General features: G+C 43.6%; 1 long non-coding RNA gene across 3 annotated transcripts in view; it reads right to left on the bottom strand.

Annotated features, from left to right (window-relative positions):
- Positions 1-27,665, bottom strand: part of LOC307190094 — a 275,853-nt gene that overhangs the window by 117,033 nt on the left and 131,155 nt on the right. The gene's annotated exons all lie outside the window — the stretch shown is intronic.

The raw sequence follows: 27,665 nt of genomic DNA, 5'->3' as shown, positions 1-27,665 counted from the left end.
GTGTTGCGGCCAGCTCACAAGAAAGCGAGTTGAAGAAAGGAGCTCAGGGACACTGTAATGCACAAACCTGCAGTGATATAAATGACAGCTATCGTCCAAAAATAGACTGAAGTAAGGCTGCCAAGAGGACTTGAAAGCGGGGCAGAATTGCAGGAAACCGATTTCAGGAGGTAGACTGGAATTGCATTGAAAGCATAGGAAAAGAGGCAGAACGTCCACAATGATGCACTTGGCCAAAAAGGGCGTATGCGTTTTTTCCTGAATATATTCAGGAAAAAACGCATACGCCCTTTTTGGCCAACCAAGCAAGCTTGCAAAGGAAATCTGCACTACAATGAAGTCTCACTTCTCCCCAGTCAAAAGGGCCATCTGAAAAAAGTGTAAAATCCAGAAAGGCAGGACAGGCCATGGAGAACTGGGAGCCTTGTTATGCTGATGGGCGGGATGTAAATTGCCAACAGACACTCGGGAGAAGTGTATGGTGTTTCCTGAAACATCTAAAAAACAAAGCAACAGAGCCTAGGGCACTTCCACTTATGGTCCTAGAGCTTAGGGAAATTAAAATCAAAAAGACACAGCCACCCCAAAGTTTGGGACACCTCTGTTTACAAGAACGTCGTTTACAGTACAAGTTCAACATCGCAGAAAGTGAAAAATGGATAAAGAAGTTGTGGTATTTACTTACAAAGCAATATCACTCAGCAATGAAATCTATGTCATCAGGCCCTTAACAGCACAATGAGTGGATTCAGGTACGATGATTCTAACTGAAATAAGTCACACAGAAAAAGAAACATCATAAGATATCAGTAATACACGCAATATAAACTTGGCTACACAGGAACTGAAATACAGAACAAAACAGGGTCTCAAATTTAGAAAACCAACTTATGTTTGCTTAAGGGTAAAGGTGAGTTGGGGTGCTGCATAAAACCAGAGATTGAAATGAGCACAGATAAAGTTCCTTAAGCCAAATATGGAATAGACAAGAGCTACTCCTTGCTCAACGAAATGGACTCAACACCCCATATTAAACGCCTAAGAATGTACCTGACTAGTAATTATCTTAAAACCTATGGATTGCTATGTCTCCAAAAGAGAATCAAGTTGTGTACAGGGGCACAAATGCAGCAGTGATAGGATTGGAGAGGTTTGGTGAGCAAATGAAGACCCTTTGAAGTCATATTGCATGGTACCCATTCCACGGGTCTCAACTCTCCAGGTTTAAGGTATTCTTCCTTCAGCTAAAACATGCATGTGGAACCCAGAGTATGATCAACCGTGTGAACGGGAAACGTGTTCAAATATGTCTCAGTTTTCCTCCCCTGGTACTCGGGTGCAACATTCCAGACGCTTTACTAACACTCTCCCCACTTGGAGAGTCAGCGCCTTTAACCTCCTGTTTGGCCCAGTTTGCAATTTCTGCGGAAGATGAACAGGAATAGGGAGAACCAATGAGAGACTAGCTGGAGGTGTCTGGACGGGCAAATTTAACTCTCATTTCCCACCAGGAAGAGGAAATAACCAAAGGCTCAGCATGCCGTTCCGGAACCAGATTAGGGCCTGAAGCCATCCTGCGGTGTTGCGGCCAGGTCACAAGAAAGCGAGTTGAAGAAAGGAGCTCAGGGACACTGTAATTCACAAACCTGCAGAGTTATAAATGACAGCTATCGTCCAAAAATATACTGAAGTAAGGCTGCCAAGAGGACTTGAAAGCGGGGCAGAATTGCAGGAAACCGATTTCAGGAGGTAGACTGGAATTGCATTGAAAGCATAGGAAAAGAGGCAGAACGTCCACAATGATGCACTTGGCCAAAAAGGGCGTATGCGTTTTTTCCTGAATATATTCAGGAAAAAACGCATACGCCCTTTTTGGCCAACCAAGCAAGCTTGCAAAGGAAATCTGCACTACAATGAAGTCTCACTTCCCCCCGGTCAAAAGGGCCATCTGAAAAAAGTGTAAAGTCCAGAAAGGCAGGACAGGCCATGGAGAACTGGGAGCTTTGTTATGCTGATGGGCGGGATGTAAATTGCCAACAGACACTCGGGAGAAGTGTATGGTGTTTCCTGAAACATCTAAAAAACAAAGCAACAGAGCCTATGGCACTTCCACTTATGGTCCTATAGCTTAGGGAAATTAAAATCAAAAAGACACAGCCACCCCAAAGTTTGGGGCGCCTCTGTTTACAAGAACCTCATTTACTGTACAAGTTCAATATCACAGAAAGTGAAAAATGGATAAAGAACTTGTGGTACTTACGTACAATGCAGTATCACTCAGCAGAGAAATCTATGTCATCAGGCCTGTAGCAGCATAATGAGTGGATTCAGGAACGATGATTCTAACTGAAATAAGTCACACAGAAAAAGAAACATCATAAGATATCACTAATACACGGAATGTAAACTTGGCTACACAGGAACTGAATTCCAAAACAGAACAGGGTCTCTAATTTAGAAAACCAACTTATGCTTGCTTAAGGGGAAAGGTGAGTTGGGGTGCTGCATAAAACCAGAGATTGAAATGAGCACAGATAAAGTTCCTTAAGCCAAATATGGAATAGACAAGAGCTATTCCTTGCTCAAGGAAATGGACTCAACAACCCATATTAAACACCTAAGAATGTACCTGACTAGTAAGTATCTTAAAACCTATGGATTGCTATGTCTCCAAAAGAGAATCAAGCATGTGTACAGGGGCACAAATGCAGCAGTGATAGGATTGGAGAGGTTCGGTGAGCAAATGAAGACCCTTTGAAGTCATATTGCATGGTACCCATTCCACGGGTCTCAACTCTCCAGGTTTAAGGTATTCTTCCTTCAGCTAAAACATGCATGTGGAACCCAGAGTATGATCAACCATGTGAACGGGAGACGTGTTCAAATATGTCTCAGTTTTCCTCCCCTGGTACTCGGGTGCAACATTCCAGACGCTTTACTAACACTCTCCCCACTTGGAGAGTCAGCGCCTTTAACCTCCTGTTTGGCGCAGTTTGCAATTTATGCGGAAGATGAACAGGAATAGCGAGAAACAATGAGAGACTATCTGCAGGTGTCTGGACGTGTAAATTTAACTCTCATTTCCCATCAGGAAGAGGAATTAACCAAAGGCTCAGCGTGCCGTGCCGGAACCAGATTAGGGCCTGAAGCCATCCTGCGGTGTTGCGGCCAGGTCACAAGAAAGCGAGTTGAAGAAAGGAGCTCAGGGGCACTGTAATTCACAAACCTGCAGAGTTATAAATGACAGCTATCGTCCAAAAATATACTGAAGTAAGGCTGCCAAGAGGACTTGAAAGCGGGGCAGAATTGCAGGAAACCGATTTCAGGAGGTAGACTGGAATTGCATTGAAAGCATAGGAAAAGAGGCAGAACGTCCACAATGATGCACTTGGCCAAAAAGGGCGTATGCGTTTTTTCCTGAATATATTCAGGAAAAACGCATACGCACATTTTGGCCAACCAAGCAAGCTTGCAAAGGAAATCTGCACTACAATGAAGTCTCACTTCCCCCCGGTCAAAAGGGCCATCTGAAAAAAGTGTAAAGTCCAGAAAGGCAGGACAGGCCATGGAGAACTGGGAGCCTTGTTATGCTGATGGGCGGGATGTAAATTGCCAACAGACACTGGGGAGAAGTGTATGGTGTTTCCTGAAATATCTAAAAAACAAAGCAACAGAGCCGAGGGCACTTCCACTTATGGTCCTATAGCTTAGGGAAATTAAAATCAAAAAGACACAGCCACCCCAAAGTTTGGGACGCCTCTGTTTACAAGAACCTCATTTACAGTACAAGTTCAACATCGCAGAAAGTGAAAAATGGATAAAGAAGTTGTGGTATTTACTTACAAAGCAATATCACTCAGCAATGAAATCTATGTCATCAGGCCCTTAGCAGCACAATGAGTGGATTCAGGTATGATGATTCTAACTGAAATAAGTCACACAGAAAAAGAAACATCATAAGATATCACTAATACACGGAATGTAAACTTGGCTACACAGGAACTGAATTCCAAAACAGAACAGGGTCTCAAATTTAGAAAACCAACTTATGCTTGCTTAAGGGTAAAGGTGAGTTGGGGTGCTGCATAAAACCAGAGATTGAAATGAGCACAGATAAAGTTCCTTAAGCCAAATATGGAATAGACAAGAGCTATTCCTTGCTCAACGAAATGGACTCAACACCCCATATTAAACGCCTAAGAATGTACCTGACTAGTAAGTATCTTAAAACCTATGGATTGCTATGTCTCCAAAAGAGAATCAAGCGTGTGTACAGGGACATAAATGCAGCAGTGATAGGATTGGAGAGGTTCGGTGAGCAAATGAAGACCTTTGAAATCATATTGCATGGTACCCATTACACGGGTCTCAACTCTCCAGGTTTAAGGTATTCTTCCTTCAGCTAAAACATGCATGTGGAACCCAGAGTACGATGAACCGTGGGAATGGGAGAGGTTTTCAAATATGTCTCAGTTTTTCTCCCCTGGTACTCGGGTGCAACATTCCAGACGCTTTACTAACACTCTCCTCACTTGGAGAGTCAGCGCCTTTAACCTCCTGTTTGGCCCAGTTTGCAATTTCTGCGGAAGATTAACAGGAATAGCGAGAATCAATGAGAGACTAGCTGGAGGTGTCTGGACGGGCAAATTTAACTCTCATTTCCCACCAGGAAGAGGAATTAACCAAAGGCTCAGCATGCCGTGCTGTAACCAGATTAGGGCCTGAAGCCATCCTGCGGTGTTGCGGCCAGCTCACAAGAAAGCGAGTTGAAGAAAGGAGCTCAGGGACACTGTAATGCACAAACCTGCAGAGTTATAAATGACAGCTATCGTCCAAAAATATACTGAAGTAAGGCTGCCAAGAGGACTTGAAAGCAGGGCAGAATTGCAGGAAACCGATTTCAGGAGGTAGACTGGAATTGCATTGAAAGCATAGGAAAAGAGGCAGAACGTCCACAATGATGCACTTGGCCAAAAAGGGCGTATGCGTTTTTTCCTGAATATATTCAGGAAAAAACGCATACGCACTTTTTGGCCAACCAAGCAAGCTTGCAAAGGAAATCTGCACTACAATGAAGTCTCACTTCCCCCCGGTCAAAAGGGCCATCTGAAAAAAGTGTAAAATCCAGAAATGCAGGACAGGCCATGGAGAACTGGGAGCCTTGTTATGATGAGGGGCGGGATGTAATTTGCCAACAGCCACTCGGGAGAAGTGTATGGTGTTTCCTGAAACATCTAAAAAACAAAGCAACAGAGCCTAGGGCACTTCCACTTATGGTCCTATAGCTTAGGGAAATGAAAATCAAAAAGACACAGCCACCCCAATGTTTGGAATGGCTCTGTTTACAAGAACCTCGTTTACAGTAGAAGTTCAACATCCCAGAAAGTGAAAAATGGATAAAGAACTTGTGGTATTTACTTACAAAGCAATATCACTCAGCAATGAAATCTATGTCATCAGGCCCTTAGCAGCACAATGAGTGGATTCAGGTATGATGATTCTAACTGAAATAAGTCACACATAAAAAGAAACATCATAAGATATCACTAATACACGGAATGTAAACTTGGCTACACAGGAACTGAATTCCAAAACAGAACAGGGTCTCAAATTTAGAAAACCAACTTCTGCTTGCTTAAGGGGAAAGGTGAGATGGGGTGCTGCATAAAACCAGAGATTGAAATGAGCACAGATAAAGTGCCTTAAGCCAAATATGGAATAGACAAGAGCTATTCCTTGCTCAACGAAATGGACTCAACACCCCATATTAAACGCCTAAGAATGTACCTGACTAGTAAGTATCTTAAAACCTATGGATTGCTATGTCTCCAAAAGAGAATCAAGCGTCTCTACAGGAACATAAAGGCAGCAGTGATAGGATTGGAGAGGTTCGGTGAGCAAATGAAGACCCTTTGAAGTCATATTGCATGGTACCCATTACACGGGTCTCAACTCTCCAGGTTTAAGGTATTCTTCCTTCAGCTAAAACACGCATGTGGAACCCAGAGTACTATGAACCGTGTGAACGGGAGACGTGTTCAAATATGTCTCAGTTTTCCTCCCCTGGAACTCCGGTGCAACATTCCAGACGCTTTACTAACACTCTCCCCACTTGGAGAGTCAGCGCTTTTAACCTCTTGTTTGGCCAAGTTTGCAATTTCTGTGGAAGATGAACAGGAATAGGGAGAACCAATGAGAGACCAGCTGGAGGTGTCTGGACCGGCAAATTTAACTCTTATTACCCACCAGGAATAGGAATTAACCAAAGGCTCAGCGTGCTGTGCCGGAACCAGATTAGGGCCTGAAGCCATCCTGCGGTGTTGCGTCCAGCTCAAAAGAAAGTGAGTTGAAGAAAGGAGCTCAGGGGCACTATAATTCACAAACCTGCAGAGTTATAAATGACAGCTATCGTCCAAAAATAGACTGAAGTAAGGCTGCCAAGAGGACTTGAAAGCGGGGCAGAATTGCAGGAAACCGATTTCAGGAGGTAGACTGGAATTGCATTGAAAGCATAGGAAAAGAGGCAGAACGTCCACAATGATGCACTTGGCCAAAAAGGGCGTATGCGTTTTTTCCTGAATATATTCAGGAAAAAACGCATACGCACTTTTTGGCCAACCAAGCAAGCTTGCAAAGGAAATCTGCAGTACAGTGAAGTCTCACTGCTCCCCGGTCAAAAGGGCCATTTGAAAAAAGTGTAAAATCCAGAAAGGCAGGACAGGCCATGGAGAACTGGGAGCCTTGTTATGCTGATGGGCGGGATGTAAATTGCCAACAGACACTCGGGAGAAGTGTATGGTGTTTCCTGAAACATCTAAAAAACAAAGCAACAGAGCCTAGGGCACTTCCACTTATGGTCCTATAGCTTAGGGAAATGAAAATCAAAAAGACACCGCCACCCAAAAGTTTGGGACGCCTCTGTTTACAAGAACCTCTTTTACCGTACAAGTTCAATATCACAGAAAGTGAAAAATGGTTAAAGAACATGTGATACTTACGTACAATTCAGTATCACTCAGCAATGGAATGTATGTCTTCAGGCCCGTAGCAGAATAATGAGTGGATTCAGGTACGATGATTCTAACTGAAATAAGTCACACAGAAAAAGAAACATCATAAGATATCACTAATACACGGAATGTAAACTTGGCTACACAGGAACTGAATTCCAAAACAGAACAGGGTCTCAAATTTAGAAAACCAACTTCTGCTTGCTTAAGGGGAAAGGTGAGATGGGGTGCTGCATAAAACCAGAGATTGAAATGAGCACAGATAAAGTTCCTTAAGCCAAATATGGAATAGACAAGAGCTACTCCTTGCTCAACGAAATGGACTCAACACCCCATATTAAACGCCTAAGAGTGTACCTGACTAGTAAGTATCTTAAAACCTATGGATTGCTATGTCTCCAAAAGAGAATCAAGCATGTGTACAGGGGCATAAACGCAGCAGTGATAGGATTGGAGCTGTTCGGTGAGCAAATGCAGACCCTTTGAAGTCATATTGCATGGTACCCATTCCACGGGTCTCCACTCTCCAGGTTTAAGGTATTCTTCCTTCAGCTAAAACATGCATGTGGAACCCAGAGTATGATCAACCATGTGATCGGGAGACGTGTTCAAATATGTCTCAGTTTTCCTCCCCTGGTACTCGGGTGCAACATTCCAGACGCTTTACTAACACTCTCCCCACTTGGAAAGTCAGCGCCTTTAACGTTCTGTTTGGCCCAGTTTGCAATTTCTGCGGAAGATGAACAGGAATAGGGAGAACCAATGAGAGACTAGCTGGAGGTGTCTGGACGGGCAAATTTAACTCTCATTTCCCACCAGGAAAAGGAAATAACCAAAGGCTCAGCGTGCCGTGCCGGAACCATATTAGGGCCTGAAGCCAACCTGCGGTGTTGCGGCCAGCTCAAAAGAAAGTGAGTTGAAGAAAGGAGCTCAGGGGCACTGTAATTCACAAACCTGCAGAGTTATAAATGACAGCTATCGTCCAAAAATAGACTGAAGTAAGGCTGCCAAGAGGACTTGAAAACGGGGCAGAATTGCAGGAAACCGATTTCAGGAGGTAGACTGGAATTGCATTGAAAGCATAGGAAAAGAGGCAGAACGTCCACAATGATGCACTTGGCCAAAAAGGGCGTATGCGTTTTTTCCTGAATATATTCAGGAAAAAACGCATACGCCCTTTTTGGCCAACCAAGCAAGCTTGCAAAGGAAATCTGCACTACAATGAAGTCTCACTTCCCCCCGGTCAAAAGGGCCATCTGAAAAAAGTGTAAAATCCAGAAAGGCAGGACAGGCCATGGAGAACTGGGAGCCTTGTTATGCTGATAGGCGGGATGTAAATTGCCAACAGACACTCGGGAGAAGTGTATGGTGTTTCCTGAAACATCTAAAAAACAAAGCAACAGAGCCTAGGGCACTTCCACTTATGGTCCTATAGCTTAGGGAAATTAAAATCAAAAAGACACAGCCACCCCAAAGTTTGGGACGCCTCTGTTTACAAGAACCTCGTTTACCGTACAAGTTCAATATCGCAGAAAGTGAAAAATGGATAAGAACTTGTGGTACTTACGTACAATGCAGTATCACTCAGCAATGAAATCTATGTCATCAGGCCCATAGCAGCATAATGAGAGCATTCAGGTATGATAATTCTAACTGAAATAAGTCAAACAGAAAAAGAAACATCATAAGATATCAGTAATACACGGAATGTAAACTTGGCTACACAGGAACTGAATTCCAAAACAGAACAGGGTCTCAAATTTAGAAAACCAACTTATGCTTGCTTAAGGGGAAAGGTGAGTTGGGGTGCTGCATAAAACCAGAGATTGAAATGAGCACAGATAAAGTTCCTTAAGCCAAATATGGAATAGACAAGAGCTAGTCCTTGCTCAACGAAATGGACTCAACACCCCATATTAAACGCCTAAGAATGTACCTGACTAATAAGTATCTTAAAACCTATGGATTGCTATGTCTCCGAAAGAGAATCAAGCATGTGTACAGGGGCATAAACGCAGCAGTGATAGGATTGGAGAGGTTCGGTGAGCAAATGAAGACCCTTTGAAATCATATTGCATGGTACCCATTACACGGGTCTCAACTCTCCAGGTTTAAGGTATTCTCCCTTCAGCTAAAACATGCATGTGGAACCCAGAGTATGATCAACCGTGTGAACGGGAGATGTGTTCAAATATGTCTCAGTTTTCCTCCCCTGGTACTTGGGTGCAACATTCCAGACGCTTTACTAACACTCTCCCCACTTGGAGAGTCAGCGTATTTAACCTCCTGTTTGGCCCAGTTTGCAATTTCTGCGGAAGATGAACAGGAATAGGGAGAACCAATGAGAAACTAGCTGGAGGTGTCTGGACGGGCAAATTTAACTTTCATTTCCCACCAGGAAGAGGAAATAACCAAAGGCTCAGTGTGCCGTGCCGGAACCAGATTAGGGCCTGAAGCCATCCTGCGGTGTTGCGGCCAGGTCACAAGAAAGCGAGTTGAAGAAAGGAGCTCAGGGGCACTGTAATTCACAAACCTGCAGAGTTATAAATGACAGCTATCGTCCAAAAATATACTGAAGTAAGGCTGCCAAGAGGACTTGAAAGCGGGGCAGAATTGCAGGAAACCGATTTCAGGAGGTAGACTGGAATTGCATTGAAAGCATAGGAAAAGAGGCAGAACGTCCACAATGATGCACTTGGCCAAAAAGGGCGTATGCGTTTTTTCCTGAATATATTCAGGAAAAAACGCATACGCGCTTTTTGGCCAACCAAGCAAACTTGCAAAGGAAATCTGCACTACAATGAAGTCTCACTTCCCCCCGGTCAAAAGGGCCATCTGAAAAAAGTGTAAAATCCAGAAAGGCAGGACAGGCCATGGAGAACTGGGAGCCTTGTTATGCTGATGGGCGGGATGTAAATTGCCAACAGACACTCGGGAGAAGTGTATGGTGTTTCCTGAAACATCTATAAAACAAAGCAACAGAGCCTAGGGCACTTCCACTTATGGTCCTATAGCTTAGGAAAGTAAAATCAAAAAGACACAGCCACCCCAAAGTTTGGAACGGCTCTGTTTACAAGAACCTCGTTTACAGTACAAGTTCAACATCGCAGAAAGTGAAAAATGGATAAAGAAGTTGTGGTACTTACTTACAAAGCAATATCACTCAGCAATGAAATCTATGTCATCAGGCCCTTAGCAGCACAATGACTGGATTCAGGTATGATGATTCTAACTGAAATAAGTCACACAGAAAAGGAAACATCATAAGATATCAGTAATACACGGAATGTAAACTTGTCTACACAGGAACTGAATTACAGAACAGAACAGGGTCTCAAATTTAGAAAACCAACTTATGCTTGCTTAAGGGGAAAGGTGAGTTGGGGTGCTGCATAAAACCAGAGATTGAAATGAGCACAGATAAAGTTCCTTAAGCCAAATATGGAATAGACAAGAGCTACTCCTTGCTCAACGAAATGGACTCAACACCGCATATTAAACGCCTAAGAATGTACCTGACTATTAAGTATCTTAAAACCTATGGATTGCTATGTCTCTGAAAGAGAATCAAGCATGTGTACAGGGGCATAAACGCAGCAGTGATAGGATTGGAGAGGTTCAGTGAGCAAATGAAGACCCTTTGAAGTCATATTGCATGATACTCATTCCACGGGTTTCAACAACCCAGGTTTAAGGTATTCTTCCTTCAGCTAAAACATGCATGTGGAACCTAGAGTATGATCAACCATGTGATCGGGAGACGTGTTCAAATATGTCTCAGTTTTCGTACCCTGGTACTCGGGTGCAACATTCCAGACGCTTTACTAACACTCTCCCCACTTGGAGAGTCAGCGTCTTTAACCTCCTGTTTGGCCCAGTTTGCAATTTCTGCGGAAGTTGAACAGGAATAGGGAGAACCAATGAGAGACTAGCTGGAGGTGTCTGGACGGGCAAATTTAACTCTCATTTCCCACCAGGAAGAGGAATTAACCAAAGGCTCAGCATGCCGTGCCGGAACCAGATTAGGGCCTGAAGCCATCCTGCGGTGTTGCGGCCAGCTCACAAGAAAGCGAGTTGAAGAAAGGAGCTCAGGGGCACTGTAATTCACAAACCTGCAGAGTTATAAATGACAGCTATCGTCCAAAAATAGACTGAAGTAAGGCTGCCAAGGGGACTTGAAAGCGGGGAAGAATTGCAGGAAACAGATTTCAGGAGGTAGACTGGAATTGCATTTAAAGCATAGGAAAAGAGGCAGAACGTACACAATGATGCACTTGGCCAAAAAGGGCGTATGCGTTTTTTCCTGAACATGTTCACGAAAAAACGCATACGCACTTTTTGGCCAACCAAGCAAACTTGCAAAGGAAATCTGCACTACAATGAAGTCTCACTTCCCCCCGGTCAAAAGGGCCATCTGAAAAAAGTGTAAAATCCAGAAAGGCAGGACAGGCCATGGAGAACTGGGAGCCTTGTTATGCTGATGAGCAGGATGTAAATTGCCAACAGACACTGGGGAGAAGTGTATGGTGTTTCCTGAAACATCTAAAAAACAAAGCAACAGAGCCTAGGGCACTTCCACTTATGGTCCTATAGCTCAGGGAATTTAAAATCAAAAAGACACAGCTGCCCCAAAGTTTGGGACGCCTCAGTTTACAAGAACCTCGTTTACAGTACAAGTTCAACATCGCAGAAAGTGAAAAATGGATAAAGAAGTTGTGGTATTTACTTACAAAGCAATATCACTCAGCAATGAAATCTATGTCATCAGGCCCTTAGCAGCATAATGAGTGGATTCAGGTATGATGATTCTAACTGAAATAAGTCACACAGAAAAAGAAACATCATAAGATATCAGTAATACACGGAATGTAAACTTGGCTACACAGGAACTGAATTACAGAACAGAACAGGGTCTCAAATTTAGAAAACCAACTTATGCTTGCTTAAGGGTAAAGGTGAGTTGGGGTGCTGTATAAAACCAGAGATTGAAATGAGCACAGATAAAGTTCCTTAAGCCAAATATGGAATACACAAGAGCTACTCCTTTCTCAACGAAATGGACTCAACACCCCATATTAAACGCCTAAGAATGTACCTGACTAGTAAGTATCTTAAAACCTATGGATTGCTATGTCTCTGAAAGAGAATCAAGCATGTGTACAGGGGCATAAACGCAGCAGTGATAGGATTGGAGAGGTTCGGTGAGCAAATGAAGACCCTTTGAAGTCATATTGCATGATACTCATTCCACGGGTTTCAACAACCCAGGTTTAAGTTATTCTTCCTTCAGCTAAAACATGCATGTGGAACCTAGAGTATGATCAACCATGTTATCGGGAGACGTGTTCAAATATGTCTCAGTTTTCGTACCCTGGTACTCGGGTGCAACATTCCAGACGCTTTACTAACACTCTCCCCACTTGGAGAGTCAGCGTCTTTAACCTCCTGGTGGCCCAGTTTGCAATTTCTGCGGAAGATGAACAGGAATAGGGAGAACCAATGAGAGACTAGCTGGAGGTGTCTGGACGGGCAAATTTAACTCCCATTTCCCACCAGGAAGAGGAATTAACCAAAGGCTCAGCCTGCCGTGCCGGAACCAGATTAGGGCCTGAAGCCATCCTGCGGTGTTGTGGCCAGCTCAAAAGAAAGCGAGTTGAAGAAAGGAGCTCAGGGGCACTGTAATTCACAAACCTGCAGTGTTATAAATGACAGCTATCGTCCAAAAATATACTGAAGTAAGGCTGCCAAGAGGACTTGAAAGCGGGGCAGAATTGCAGGAAACCGATTTCAGGAGGTAGACTGGAATTGCATTGAAAGCATAGGAAAAGAGGCAGAACGTCCACAATGATGCACTTGGCCAAAAAGGGCGTATGCGTTTTTTCCTGAATATATTCAGGAAAAAACGCATACGCCCTTTTTGGCCAACCAAGCAAGCTTGCAAAGGAAATCTGCACTACAATGAAGTCTCACTTCCCCCCGGTCAAAAGGGCCATCTGAAAAATGTGTAAAATCCAGAAAGGCAGGACAGGCCATGGAGAACTGGGAGCCTTGTTATGCTGATGGGCGGGATGTAAATTGCCAACAGACACTCGGGAGAAGTGTATGGTGTTTCCTGAAACATCTAAAAAACAAAGCAACAGAGCCTAGGGCACTTCCACTTATGGTCCTATAGCTTAGGGAAATTAAAATCAAAAAGACACAGCCACCCCAAAGTTTGGGACACCTCTGTTTACAAGAACCTCGTTTACCGTACAAGTTCAATATCACAGAAAGTGAAAAATGGATAAAGAACTTGTGGTACTTACGTACAATGCAGTATCACTCAGCAATGAAATCTATGTCATCAGGCCCGTAGCAGCATAATGAGTGGATTCAGGTACGATGATTCTAACTGAAATAAGTCACACAGAAAAAGAAACATCATAAGATATCACTAATACACGGAATGTAAACTTGGCTACACAGGAACTGAATTCCAAAACAGAACAGGGTCTCAAATTTAGAAAACCAACTTATGCTTGCTTAAGGGGAAAGGTGAGTTGGGGTGCTGCATAAAACCAGAGATTGAAATGAGCACAGATAAAGTTCCTTAAGCCAAATATGGAATAGACAAGAGCTACTCCTTGCTCAACGAAATGGACTCAACACCGCATATTAAACGCCTAAGAATGTACCTGACTAGTAAGTATCTTAAAACCTATGGATTGCTATGTCTCCGAAAGAGAATCAAGCGTGTGTACAGGGGCATAAACGCAGCAGTGATAGGATTGGAGAGGTTCGGTGAGCAAATGAAGACCCTTTGAAGTCATATTGCATGGTACCCATTCCACGGGTTTCAACTACCCAGGTTTAAGGTAGTCTTCCTTCAGCTAAAACATGCATGTGGAACCTAGAGTATGATCAACCATGTGATCGGGAGACGTGTTCAAATATGTCTCAGTTTTCGTACCCTGGTACTCGGGTGCAACATTCCAGACGCTTTACTAACACTCTCCCAACTTGGAGAGTCAGTCCCTTTAACCTCCTGTTTGGCCCAGTTTGCAATTTCTGCGGAAGATGAACAGGAATAGCGAGAACCAATGAGAGACTAGCTGGAGGTTTCTGGATGGGCAAATTTAACTCCCATTTCCCACCAGGAAGAGGAATTAACCAAAGGCTCAGCATGCCGTGCCGGAACCAGATTAGGGCCTGAAGCCATCCTGCGGTGTTGTGGCCAGCTCAAAAGAAAGCGAGTTGAAGAAAGGAGCTCAGGGGCACTGTAATTCACAAACCTGCAGTGTTATAAATGACAGCTATCGTCCAAAAATATACTGAAGTAAGGCTGCCAAGAGGACTTGAAAGCGGGGCAGAATTGCAGGAAACCGATTTCAGGAGGTAGACTGGAATTGCATTGAAAGCATAGGAAAAGAGGCAGAACGTCCACAATGATGCACTTGGCCAAAAAGGGCGTATGCGTTTTTTCCTGAATATATTCAGGAAAAAACGCATACGCCCTTTTTGGCCAACCAAGCAAGCTTGCAAAGGAAATCTGCACTACAATGAAGTCTCACTTCCCCCCGGTCAAAAGGGCCATCTGAAAAATGTGTAAAATCCAGAAAGGCAGGACAGGCCATGGAGAACTGGGAGCCTTGTTATGCTGATGGGCGGGATGTAAATTGCCAACAGACACTCGGGAGAAGTGTATGGTGTTTCCTGAAACATCTAAAAAACAAAGCAACAGAGCCTAGGGCACTTCCACTTATGGTCCTATAGCTTAGGGAAATTAAAATCAAAAAGACACAGCCACCCCAAAGTTTGGGACACCTCTGTTTACAAGAACCTCGTTTACCGTACAAGTTCAATATCACAGAAAGTGAAAAATGGATAAAGAACTTGTGGTACTTACGTACAATGCAGTATCACTCAGCAATGAAATCTATGTCATCAGGCCCGTAGCAGCATAATGAGTGGATTCAGGTACGATGATTCTAACTGAAATAAGTCACACAGAAAAAGAAACATCATAAGATATCACTAATACACGGAATGTAAACTTGGCTACACAGGAACTGAATTCCAAAACAGAACAGGGTCTCAAATTTAGAAAACCAACTTATGCTTGCTTAAGGGGAAAGGTGAGTTGGGGTGCTGCATAAAACCAGAGATTGAAATGAGCACAGATAAAGTTCCTTAAGCCAAATATGGAATAGACAAGAGCTACTCCTTGCTCAACGAAATGGACTCAACACCACATATTAAACGCCTAAGAATGTACCTGACTAGTAAGTATCTTAAAACCTATGGATTGCTATGTCTCCAAAAGAGAATCAAGCGTGTGTACAAGGGCATAAACGCAGCAGTGATAGGATTGGAGAGGTTCGGTGAGCAAATGAAGACCCTTTGAAGTCATATTGCATGGTACCCATTACACGGGTCTCAACTCTCCAGGTTTAAGGTATTCTTCCTTCAGCTACAACATGCATGTGGAACCTAGAGTACGATCAACCATGTGATCGGGAGACGTGTTCAAATATGTCTCAGTTTTCATACCCTGGTACTCGGGTGCAACATTCCAGATGCTTTACTAACACTCTACCCACTTGGAGAGTCAGTCCCTTTAACCTCCTGTTTGGCCCAGTTTGCAATTTCTGCGGAAGATGAACAGGAATAGCGAGAACCAATGAGAGACTAGCTGGAGGTGTGTGGACGGGCAAATTTAACTCACATTTCCCACCAGGAAGAGGAATTAACCAAAGGCTCAGCGTGCCGTGCCAGAACCAGATTAGGGCCTGAAGCCATCCTGCAGTGTTGCGGCCAGCTCAAAAGAAAGTGAGTTGAAGAAAGGAGCTCAGGGGCACTGTAATTCACTAACCTGCAGAGTTATAAATGACAGCTATCGTCCAAAAATATACTGAAGTAAGGCTGCCAATAGGACTTGAAAGTGGGGCAGAATTGCAGGAAACTGATTTCAGGAGGTAGACTGGAATTGCATTGAAAGCATAGGAAAAGAGGCAGAACGTCCACAATGATGCGCTTGGCCAAAAAGGGCGTATGCGGTTTTTCCTGAATATATTCAGGAAAAAACGCATACGCCCTTTTTGGCCAACCAAGCAAGCTTGCAAAGGAAATCTGCACTACAATGAAGTCTCAATTCCCCTCGGTCAAAAGGGCCATCTGAAAAAAGTGTAAAATCCAGAATGCCAGGACAGGCCATGGAGAACAGGGAGCCTTGTTATGCTGATGGGCGGGATGTAAATTGCCAACAGACACTCGGGAGAAGTGTATGGTGTTTCCTGAAACATCTAAAAAACAAAACAACAGAGCCTAGGGCACTTCCACTTATGGTCCTATAGCTTAGGGAAATTAAAATCAAAAAGACACAGCCACCCCAAAGTTTGGGACGCCTCTGTTTACAAGAACCTCGTTTACAGTACAAGTTCAACATCGCAGAAAGTGAAAAATGGATAAAGAAGTTGTGGTATTTACTTACAAAGCAATATCACTCAGCAATGAAATCTATGTCATCAGGCACTTAGCAGCACAATGAGTGGATTCAGGTATGATGATTCTAACTGAAATAAGTCACACAGAAAAAGAAACATCATAAGATATCTGTAATACACGGAATGTAAACTTGGCTACACAGGAACTGAATTACAGAACAGAACAGGGTCTCAAATTTAAAAAACCAACTTATGCTTGCTTAAGGGGAAAGGTGAGTTGGGGTGCTGCATAAAACCAGAGATTGAAATGAGCACAGATAAAGTTCCTTAAACCAAATATGGAATAGACAAGAGCTACTCCTTGCTCAACGAAATGGACTCAACACCCCATATTAAACGCCTAAGAATGTACCTGACTAGTAAGTATCTTAAAACCTATGGATTGCTATGTCACCGAAAGAGAATCAAGCATGTGTACAGGGGCATAAACGTAGCAGTGATAGATTTGGAGAGGTTCGGTGAGCAAATGAATACCCTTTGAAGACATATTGCATGGTACCCATTCCACGGGTCTCAACTCTCCAGGTTTAAGGTATTCTTCCTTCAGCTAAAACATGCATGTGGAACCCGGAGTATGATCAATCATGTGAACGGGAGACGTGTTCAAATATGTCTCAGTTTTCCTCCCCTGGTACTCGGGTGCAACATTCCAGACGCTTTACTAACACTCTCCCCACTTGGAGAGTCAGCGCCTTTAACCTCCTGTTTGGCCCAGTTTGCAATTTCTGCGGAAGATGAACAGGAATAGGGAGAACCAATGAGAGACTAGCTGGAGGTGTCTGGACGGGCAAATTTAACTCTCATTTCCCACCAGGAAGAGGAATTAACCAAAGGCTCAGCATGCCATGCCGGAACCAGATTAGGGCCTGAAGCCATCCTGCGGTGTTGCGGCCAGGTCACAAGAAAGCGAGTTGAAGAAAGGAGCTCAGGGGCACTGTAATTCACAAACCTGCAGAGTTATAAATGACAGCTATCGTCCAAAAATATACTGAAGTAAGGCTGCCAAGAGGACTTGAAAGCGGGGCAGAATTGCAGGAAACCGATTTCACGAGGTAGACTGGAATTGCATTGAAAGCATAGGAAAACAGGCAGAACGTCCACAATGATGCACTTGGCCAAAAAGGGCGTATGCGTTTTTTCCTGAATATATTCAGGAAAAAACGCATACGCCCTTTTTGGCCAACCAAGCAATCTTGCAAAGGAAATCTGCACTACAATGAAGTCTCACTTCCCCCCGGTCAAAAGGGCAATCTGAAAAAAGTGTAAAATCCAGAAAGGCAGGACAGGCCATGGAGAACTGGGAGCCTTGTTATGCTGATGGGCGGGATGTAAATTGCCAACAGACACTCGGGAGAAGTGTATGGTGTTTCCTAAAACATCTAAAAAAATAAGCAACAGAGCCTAGGGCACTTCCACTTATGGTCCTATAGCTTAGGGAAATTAAAATCAAAAAGACACAGCCACCCCAAAGTTTGGAACGTCTCTGTTTACAAGAACCTCGTTTACAGTACAAGTACAACATCGCAGAAAGTGAAAAATGGATAAAGAAGTTGTGGTATTTACTTACAAAGCAATATCACTCAGCAGTGAAATCTATATCATCAGGCCCTTAGCAGCACAATGAGTGGATTCAGGTATGATGATTCTAACTGAAATAAGTCACACAGAAAAAGAAACATCATAAGATATCAGTAATACACGGAATGTAAACTTGGCTACACAGGAACTGAATTACAGAACAGAACAGGGTCTCAAATTTAGAAAACCAACTTATGCTTGCTTAAGGGTAAAGGTGAATTGGGGTGCTGCATAAAACCAGAGATTGAAATGAGCACAGATAAAGTTCCTTAAGCCAAATATGGAATAGACAAGAGCTACTCCTTGCTGAACGAAATGGACTCAACACCGCATATTAAACGCCTAAGAATGTACCTGACTAGTAAGTATCTTAAAACCTATGGATTGCTATGTCTCCGAAAGAGAATCAAGCCTGTGTACAGGGGCATAAACGCAGCAGTGATAGGATTGGAGAGGTTCGGTGAGCAAATGAAGACCCTTTGAAGTCATATTGCATGGTACCATTCCACGGGTCTCAACTCTCCAGGTTTAAGGTATTCTTCCTTCAGCTAAAACATGCATGTGGAACCTAGAGTATGATCAACCATGTGATTGGGAGACGTGTTCAAATATGTCTCAGTTTTCATACCCTGGTACTCGGGTGCAACATTCCAGACGCTTTTCTAACACTCTCCCGACTTGGAGAGTCAGTCCCTTTAACCTCTTGTTTGGCCCAGTTTGCAATTTCTGCGGAAGATGAACAGGAATAGGGAGAACCAATGAGAGACTAGCTGGAGGTGTCTGGACGGGCAAATTTAACTCTCATTTCCCACCAGGAAGAGGAAATAACCAAAGGCTCAGCGTGCCGTGCCGGAACCAGATTAGGGCCTGAAGCCATCCTGCAGTGTTGCGGCCAGGTCACAAGAAAGCGAGTTGAAGAAAGGAGCTCAGGGGCACTGTAATTCACAAACCTGCAGAGTTATAAATGACAGCTATCGTCCAAAAATATACTGAAGTAAGGCTGCCAAGAGGACTTGAAAGCGGGGCAGAATTGCAGGAAACCGATTTCAGGAGGTAGACTGGAATTGCATTGAAAGCATAGGAAAAGAGGCAGAACGTCCACAATGATGCACTTGGCCAAAAAGGGCGTATGCGTTTTTTCCTGAATATATTCAGGAAAAAACGCATACGCCCTTTTTGGGCAAACAAGCAAGCTTGCAAAGGAAATCTGCACTACAATGAAGTCTCACTTCCCCCCGGTCAAAAGGGCCATCTGAAAAAAGTGTAAAATCCAGAAAGGCAGGACAGGCCATGGAGAACTGGGAGCCTTGTTATGCTGATGGGCGGGATGTAAATTGCCAACAGACACTCAGGAGAAGTGTATGGTGTTTCCTGAAACATCTAAAAAACAAAGCAACAGAGCCTAGGGCACTTCCACTTATGGTCCTATAGCTTAGGGAAATTAAAATCAAAAAGACACAGCCACCCCAAAGTTTGGGACGCCTCTGCTTACAAGAACCTCGTTTACCGTATAAGTTCAATATCACAGAAAGTGAAAAATGGATAAAGAACTTGTGGTACTTACGTACAATGCAGTATCACTCAGCAATGAAATCTATGTCATCAAGCCCGTAGCAGCATAATGAGTGGATTCAGGTACGATGATTCTAACTGAAATAAGTCACACAGAAAAAGAAACATCATAAGATATCACTAATACACGGAATGTAAACTTGGCTACACAGGAACTGGATTCCAAAACAGAACAGGGTCTCAAATTTAGAACACCAACTTATGCTTGCTTAAGGGGAAAGGTGAGTTGGGGTGCTGCATAAAACCAGAGATTGAAATGAGCACAGATAAAGTTCCTTAAGCCAAATATGGAATAGACAAGAGCTACTCCTTGCTCAACGAAATGGACTCAACACCCCATATTAAACGCCTAAGAATGTATCTGACTAGTAAGTATCTTAAAACCTATGGATTGCTATGTCTCCAAAAGAGAATCAAGCGTGTGTACAGGGGCATAAACGCAGCAGTGATAGGATTGGAGAGGTTCGGTGAGCAAATGAAGACCCTTTGAAGTCATATTGCATGGTACCCATTCCACGGGTTTCAACTACCCAGCTTTAAGGTATTCTTCCTTCAGCTAAAACATGCATGTGGAACCCAGAGTATGATCAACCATATGAACGGGAGACGTGTTCAAATATGTCTCAGTTTTCCTCCCCTGGTACTCGGGTGCAACATTCCAGACGCTTTACTAACACTCTCCCCACTTGGAGAGTCAGCGTCTTTAACCTCCTGTTTGGCCCAGTTTGCAATTTCTGCGGAAGATGAACAGGAATAGCGAGAACCAATGAGAGACTAGCTGGAGGTGTCTGGACGGGCAAATTTAACTCTCATTTCCCACCAGGAAGAGGAAATAACCAAAGGCTCAGCGTGCCGTGACGGAACCAGATTACGGCCTGAAGCCATTCTGCGGTGTTGCGGCCAGCTCAAAATAAAGGGAGTTAAAGAAAGGAGCTCAGGGGCACTGTAATTCACAAACCTGCAGAGTTATAAATGACAGCTATCGTCCAAAAATAGACTGAAGTAAGGCTGCCAAGAGGACTTGAAAGCCGGGCAGAATTGCAGGAAACCGATTTCAGGAGGTAGACTGGAATTGCATTGACAGCATAGGAAAAGAGGCAGAACGTCTACAATGATGCAGTTGGCCAAATAGGGCGTATGCGTTTTTTCCTGAATATATTCAGGAAAAAACGCATACGCCCTTTTTGGCCAACCAAGCAAGCTTGTAAAGGAAATCTGCACTACAATGAAGTCTCACTTCCCCCCGGTCAAAAGGGCCATCTGAAAAAAGTGTAAAATCCAGAAAGGCAGGACAGGCCATGGAGAACTGGGAGCCTTGTTATGCTGATGAGCGGGATGTAAATTGCCAACAGACACTCGGGAGAAGTGTATGGTGTTTCCTGAAACATCTAAAAAACAAAGCAACAGAGCCTAGGGCACTTCCACTTATGGTCCTATAGCTTAGGGAAATTAAAATCAAAAAGACACAGCCACCCCAAAGTTTGGGACGCCTCTGTTTACAAGAACCTTATTTACCGTACATGTTCAATATCACAGAAAGTGAAAAATGGATAAAGAACTTGTGGTACTTACGTACAATGCAGTATCACTCAGCAATGAAATCTATGTCATCAGGCCCGTAGCAGCATAATGAGTGGATTCAGGTACGATGATTCTAACTGAAATAAGTCACACAGAAAAAGAAACATCATAAGATATCACTAATACACGGAATGTAAACTTGGCTACACAGGAACTGGATTCCAAAACAGAACAGGATCTCAAATTTAGAAAACCAACTTATGCTTGCTTAAGGGGAAAGGTGAGTTGGGGTGCTGCATAAAACCAGAGATTGAAATGAGCACAGATAAAGTTCCTTAAGCCAAATATGGAATAGACAAGAGCTACTCCTTGCTCAACGAAATGGACTCAACACCGCATATTAAACACCTAAGAATGTACCTGACTAGTAAGTATCTTAAAACCTATGGATTGCTATGTCTCCAAAAGAGAATCAAGCGTGTGTGCAGGGGCAAAAAAGTAGCAGTGATAGGATTGGAGTGGTTCGATGAGCAAATGAAGACCCTTTGAAGTCGTATTGCATGGTACACATTCCACGGGTCTCAAATCTCCAGGTTTAAGGTATTCTTCCTTCAGCTAAAACATGCATGTGGAACCCAGAGTATGATCGACCGTGTGAATGGGATACGTGTTCAAATATGTCTCACTTTTCCTCCCCTGGTACTCGGGTGCAACATTCCAGACGCTTTAGTAACACTCTCCCCACTTGGAGAGTCAGCGCCTTTAACCTCCTGTTTGGCCCAGTTTGCAATTTCTGCGGAAGATGAACAGGAATAGGGAGAACCAATGAGAGACTAGCTGGAGGTATCTGGACGGGCAAATTTCACTCTCATTTCCCACCAGGAAGAGGAAATAACCAAAGGCTCAGCGTGCCGTGACGGAACCAGATTAGGGCCTGAAGCCATTCTGCGGTGTTGCGGCCAGCTCAAACTAAAGTGAGTTGAAGAAAGGAGCTCAGGGGCACTGTAATTCACAAACCTGCAGAGTTATAAATGACAGCTATCGTCCAAAAATATACTGAAGTAAGGCTGCCAAGAGGACTTGAAAGCGGGGCAGAATTGCAGGAAACCGATTTCAGGAGGTAGACTGGAATTGCATTGAAAGCATAGGAAAAGAGGCAGAACGTCCACAATGATGCAGCTGGCCAAAAAGGGCGTATGCGTTTTTTCCTGAATATATTCAGGAAAAAACGCATACGCACTTTTTGGCCAACCAAGCAAGCTTGCAAAGGAAATCTGCACTACAATGAAGTCTCACTTCCCCCCGGTCAAAAGGGCCATCTGAAAAAAGTGTAAAATCCAGACAGGCAGGACAGGCCATGGAGAACTGGGAGCCTTGTTATGCTGATGGGCGGGATGTAAATTGCCAACAGACACTCGGGAGAAGTGTATGGTGTTTCCTGAAACATCTAAAAAACAAAGCAACAGAGCCTAGGGCACTTCCACTTATGGTCCTAGAGCTTAGGGAAATTAAAATCAAAAAGACACAGCCACCCCAAAGTTTGGGACACCTCTGTTGACAAGAACGTCGTTTACAGTACAAGTTCAACATCGCAGAAAGTGAAAAATGGATAAAGAAGTTGTGGTATTTACTTACAAAGCAATATCACTCAGCAATGAAATCTATGTCATCAGGCCCTTAACAGCACAATGAGTGGATTCAGGTATGATGATTCTAACTGAAATAAGTCACACAGAAAAAGAAACATCATAAGATATTAGTAATACACGGAATGTAAACTTGGCTACACAGGAACTGAATGACAGAACAGAACAGTGTCTCAAATTTAGAAAACCAACTTATGCTTGCTACGGGTAAAGGTGAGTTGGGGTGCTGCATAAAACCAGAGATTGAAATGAGCACAGATAAAGTTCCTTAAGCCAAATATGGAATAGACAAGAGCTACTCCTTGCTCAACGAAATGGCCTCAACACCCCATATTAAACGCCTAAGAATGTACCTGACTAGTAAGTATCTTAAAAGCTATGCATTGCTATGTCTCCGAAAGAGAATCAAGCATGTGTACAGGGGCATAAACGCAGCAGTGATAGGATTGGAGCGGTTCGGTGAGCAAATGAAGACCCTTTGAAGTCATATTGCATGGTACCCATTCCACGGGTTTCAACTACCCAGGTTTAAGGTATTCTTCCTTCAGCTAAAACATGCATGTGGAACCTAGAGTATGATCAACCATGTGATCGGGAGACGTGTTCAAATATGTCTCAGTTTTCGTACCCTGGTACTCGGGTGCAACATTCCAGACGCTTTACTAACACTCTCCCGACTTGGAGAGTCAGTCCCTTTAACCTCCTGTTTGGCCCAGTTTGCAATTTCTGCGGAAGATGAACAGGAACAGCGAGAACCAATGAGAGGCTAGCTGGAGGTGTCTGGACGGGCAAATTTAACTCTAATTTCCCACCAGGAAGAGGAATTAACCAAAGGCTCAGCGTGCCGTGCCAGAACCAGAGTAGGGCCTGAAGCCATCCTGCAGTGTTGCGGCCAGGTCACAAGAAAGCGAGTTGAAGAAAGGAGCTCAGGGGCACTGTAATTCACAAACCTGCAGAGTTATAAATGACAGCTATCGTCCAAAAATATACTGAAGTAAGGCTGCCAAGAGGACTTGAAAGCGGGGCAGAATTGCAGGAAACCGATTTCAGGAGGTAGACTGGAATTGCATTGAAAGCATAGGAAAAGAGGCAGAACGTCCACAATGATGCACTTGGCCAAAAAGGGCGTATGCGTTTTTTCCTGAATATATTCAGGAAAAAACGCATACGCCCTTTTTGGGCAAACAAGCAAGCTTGCAAAGGAAATCTGCACTACAATGAAGTCTCACTTCCCCCCGGTCAAAAGGGCCATCTGAAAAAAGTGTAAAATCCAGAAAGGCAGGACAGGCCATGGAGAACTGGGAGCCTTGTTATGCTGATGGGCGGGATGTAAATTGCCAACAGACACTCGGGAGAAATGTATGGTGTTTCCTGAAACATCTAAAAAACAAAGCAACAGAGCCTAGGGCACTTCTACTTATTGTCCTAATGCATAGGGAAATTAAAATCAAAAAGACACAGCCACCCCAAAGTTTGGGACGCCTCTGTTTACAAGAACCTCGTTTACCGTACAAGTTCAATATCACAGAAAGTGAAAAATGGATAAAGAACTTGTGGTACTTACGTACAATGCAGTATCACTCAGCAATGAAATCTATGTCATCAGGCCCATAGCAGCATAATGAGTGGATTCAGGTACGATGATTCTAACTGAAATAAGTCACACAGAAAAAGAAACATCATAAGATATCACTAATACACGGAATGTAAACTTGGCTACACAGGAACTGGATTCCAAAACAGAACAGGGTCTCAAATTTAGAACACCAACTTATGCTTGCTTAAGGGGAAAGGTGAGTTGGGGTGCTGCATAAAACCAGAGATTGAAATGAGCACAGATAAAGTTCCTTAAGCCAAATATGGAATAGACAAGAGCTACTCCTTGCTCAACGAAATGGACTCAACACCCCATATTAAACGCCTAAGAATGTACCTGACTAGTAAGTATCTTAAAACCTATGGATTGCTATGTCTCCAAAAGAGAATCAAGCGTGTGTACAGGGGCATAAACGCAGCAGTGATAGGATTGGAGAGGTTCGGTGAGCAAATGAAGACCCTTTGAAGTCATATTGCATGGTACCCATTACAAGGGTTTCAACTACCCAGGTTTAAGGTATTCTTCCTTCAGCTAAAACATGCATGTGGAACCCAGAGTATGATCAACCGTGTGAACGGGAGACGTGTTCAAATATGTCTCAGTTTTCCTCCCCTGGTACTCGGGTGCAACATTCCAGATGCTTTACTAACACTCTCCCCACTTGGAGAGTCAGCGCCTTTAACCTCCTCTTTGGCCCTGTTTGCAATTTCTGCGGAAGATGAACAGGAATAGCGAGAACCAATGAGAGACTAGCTGGAGGTGTCTGGACGGGCAAATTTAACTCTCATTTCCCACCAGGAAGAGGAAATAACCAAAGGCTCAGTGAGCCGTGACGGAACCAGATTAGGGCCTGAAGCCATTCTGCGGTGTTGCGGTCAGCTCAAAATAAAGGGAGTTGAAGAAAGGAGCTCAGGGGCACTGTAATTCACAAACCTGCAGAGTTATAAATGACAGCTATCATCCAAAAATAGACTGAAGTAAGGCTGCCAAGAGGACTTGAAAGCCCGGCAGAATTGCAGGAAAGCGATTTCAGGAGGTAGACTGGAATTGCATTGAAAGCATAGGAAAAGAGGCAGAACGTCCACAATGATGCACTTGGCCAAAAAGGGTGTATGCGTTTTTTCCTGAATATATTCAGGAAAAAACGCATACGCCCTTTTTGGCCAACGAAGCAAGCTTGCAAAGGAAATCTGCACTACAATGAAGTCTCACTTCCCCCCGGTCAAAAGGGCCATCTGAAAAAAGTGTAAAATCCAGAAAGGCAGGACAGGCCATGGAGAACTGGGAGCCTTGTTATGCTGATGGGCGGGATGTAAATTGCCAACAGACACTCGGGAGAAGTGTATGGTGTTTCCTGAAACATCTAAAAAACAAAGCAACAGAGCCTAGGGCACTTCCACTTATGTTCCTATAGCTTAGGGAAATTAAAATCAAAAAGACACAGCCACCCCAAAGTTTGGGACGCCTCTGTTTACAAGAACCTTATTTACCGTACATGTTCAATATCACAGAAAGTGAAAAATGGATAAAGAACTTGTGGTACTTACGTACAATGCAGTATCACTCAGCAATGAAATCTATGTCATCAGGCCCGTAGCAGCATAATGAGTGGATTCAGGTACGATGATTCTAACTGAAATAAGTCACACAGAAAAAGAAACATCATAAGATATCACTAATACACGGAATGTAAACTTGGCTACACAGGAACTGGATTCCAAAACAGAACAGGATCTCAAATTTAGAAAACCAACTTATGCTTGCTTAAGGGGAAAGGTGAGTTGGGGTGCTGCATGAAACCAGAGATTGAAATGAGCACAGATAAAGTTCCTTAAGCCAAATATGGAATAGACAAGAGCTACTCCTTGCTCAACGAAATGGACTCAACATCCCATATTAAACACCTAAGAATGTACCTGACTAGTAAGTATCTTAAAACCTATGGATTGCTATGTCTCCAAAAGAGTATCAAGCGTGTGTACAGGGGCAAAAAAGCAGCAGTTTTAGGATTGGAGTGGTTCGTTGATCAAATGAAGTCCCTTTGAAGTCATATTGCATGGTACCCATTCCACGGGTCTCAAATCTCCAGGTTTAAAGTATTCTTCCTTCAGCTAAAACATGCATGTGGAACCCAGAGTATGATCAACCGTGTGACCGGGAGACATGTTCAAATATGTCTCAGTTTTCCTCGCCTGGTACTCGGGTGCAACATTCCAGATGCTTTACTAACACTCTCCCCACTTGGAGAGTCAGCACCTTTAACCTCCTGTTTGGCCCAGTTTGCAATTTCTGCGGAAGATGAACAGGAATAGCGAGAACCAATGAGAGACTAGCTGGAGGTGTCTGGACGGGCAAATTTAACTCTCATTTCCCACCAGGAAGAGGAATTAACCAAAGGCTCAGCGTGCCATGCCGGAAGCACATTAGGGCTTGAAGACATCCTGCGGTGTTGCGGCCAGCTCACAAGAAAGCGAGTTGAAGAAAGGAGCTCAGGGGCACTGTAATTCACAAACCTGCAGAGTTGTAAATGACAGCTATCGTCCAAAAATATACTGAAGTAAGGCTGCCAAGAGGACTTGAAAGCGGGGCAGAGTTGCAGGAAACTGATTTCAGGAGGTAGACTGGAATTGCATTGAAAGCATAGGAAAAGAGGCAGAACGTCCACAATGATGCACTTGGCCAAAAAGGGCGTATGCGTTTTTTCCTGAATATATTCAGGAAAAAACGCATACGCCCTTTTTGGCCAACCAAGCAAGCTTGCAAAGGAAATCTGCACTACAATGAAGTCTCACTTCCCCCCGGTCAAAAGGGCCATCTGAAAAAAGTGTAAAATCCAGAAAGGCAGGACAGGCCATGGAGAACTGGGAGCCTTGTTATGCTGATGGGCGGGATGTAAATTGCCAACAGACACTCGGGAGAAGTGTATGGTGTTTCCTGAAACATCTAAAAAACAAAGCAACAGAGCCTAGGGCACTTCCACTTATGGTCCTATAGCTTAGGGAAATTAAAATCAAAAAGACACAGCCACCCCAAAGTTTGGGACGCCTCTGTTTACAAGAACCTCGTTTACAGTACAAGTTCAATATCACAGAAAGTGAAAAATGGATAAAGAACTTGTGGTACTTACATACAATGCAGTATCACTCAGCAATGAAATCTATGTCATCAGGCCCATAGCAGCATAATGAGTGGATTCAGGTACGATGATTCTAACTGAAATAAGTCACACAGAAAAAGAAACATCATAAGATATCACTAA

The sequence above is a fragment of the Stenella coeruleoalba genome, assembly GCF_951394435.1.
Source record: "Stenella coeruleoalba genome assembly, chromosome: 8".
Classification (NCBI taxonomy): Eukaryota; Metazoa; Chordata; class Mammalia; order Artiodactyla; family Delphinidae; genus Stenella; species Stenella coeruleoalba.
Note: the sequence above shows the minus strand (reverse complement) of the source record. Positions and strands in the feature narration are given on the sequence as shown.